Source organism: Microtus ochrogaster, chromosome 5, assembly GCF_000317375.1.
Source record: "Microtus ochrogaster isolate Prairie Vole_2 chromosome 5, MicOch1.0, whole genome shotgun sequence".
NCBI lineage: Eukaryota > Metazoa > Chordata > Mammalia > Rodentia > Cricetidae > Microtus > Microtus ochrogaster.
Window position 1 is genome coordinate 94,527,824 of NC_022012.1, and position 1,331 is coordinate 94,529,154.

The 1,331-nt window shown below is 47.9% G+C and overlaps 1 protein-coding gene across 4 annotated transcripts in view; it reads right to left on the reverse strand.

Annotated features, from left to right (window-relative positions):
- Positions 1-1,331, reverse strand: part of Ano10 (anoctamin 10) — a 113,116-nt gene that overhangs the window by 71,987 nt on the left and 39,798 nt on the right. The window lies entirely within an intron of this gene.

A 1,331-nucleotide genomic window follows, 5' to 3' on the forward strand; every position in this document is an offset into this window, starting at 1 on the left:
GCCCTTTTGTGTTCCCCTCCCCCATTAAAGTGGACCCACGTGGGAGCCGCCGTGTCGTGTCTGTGTTTGTTCCGCCGTGTGTGTCTGTCCTGTGCCCCGTGTTTTAAGAAGAACAACCCTGTATGTTTTTAAGAAGAGTAACAATGCTCCCTTCCCTGCATTTTGAAATGGTAATGTATATCCTGTGCCATTATATGTTGAAGTGTGTGATCTGCTTTTTGATTTTGATTTTTATAGGTGATTACAGTTAAGCGATTGCATGAATCTCAGAAGAAACTTTGGACTTTAAAACATTGTTGAGACTGTGAAGGACTATGGATGTAGGGTAAAGTAAAAGTGCAGCCAAAGAAACATACCCTGACCCTGAGACCAGAGCCAATTCACTGGCCCTGAACCCAGAGCCAAGAAACACACCCTGGCCCTGAACCACTCAGCCTAGAAGCCAACCAATCCTTGATTATAAAATCTAGCCAATCTCTGAATTTATCCAAGCTCATTGTAATTCCGACCCTTGTAAACCTCCAGCTGCCTGGATCTACTCCTAGACTACTCTGGCAGTCATGCCTGACACCCTGAGGCTCAGGCCTCAGGAGCTCCAATGGCCAGGCCCCATCTCCAGATTTCAACCCTCAAGGTAGTGAAGTGACTAAGTCCCACTCCATAGAAAGAGGAAAAGGAAAAGTGCAAGACCAGGCCACAAAAGTTCACCAATCCCTGAGCTTGCCCCAGAGTCTGACCACAAAATCCCATCAATCCCTGAGCTTGCCCCAGAGTCTGACCACAAAAGTTCACCAATCCCTGAGCTTGCCCCAGAGTCTGACCACAAAATCCCATCAATCCCTGAGTTTGCCCCAAGATCAGATCATATAATCCTTCCAATAACAGGCCACCCTGGAAGGCTCCATACTACCTGCGCCAACCCCTATATAAGGTCTGTCTTCTGCTCACCAAGCAGAGGCGGCCACCCTCCTGGGTCTTTCCCCTCCCAGTGAATCGCTTGTGTGACTTTGTGGGATTCCTTGGCTCCCGACTGCCAGGAGACCTTTCTCTTCAGACCTGAAACACTTCCACTGGGGAAGCCTTTCCCCTCAGAGCTGTAACACTTACATCTACAACAAAAGTTTCTTAGGATCCGCTCAAGAAAACAAGAAAACAGAGGAGGCATTTTCCTAGAATGAGCTAAAAACACATGCTAAATCCACAGACGTCTATTCCTAATGAATGCATCCTGCAGTGTCTGGAAAGGCCTCTTCCATGAGCTGGGCAGGAAGCAGAAGTGCACAGACCGCACTCTTTAGTCTGCTGACAGGATTTGTCTTCTTACTACTCAG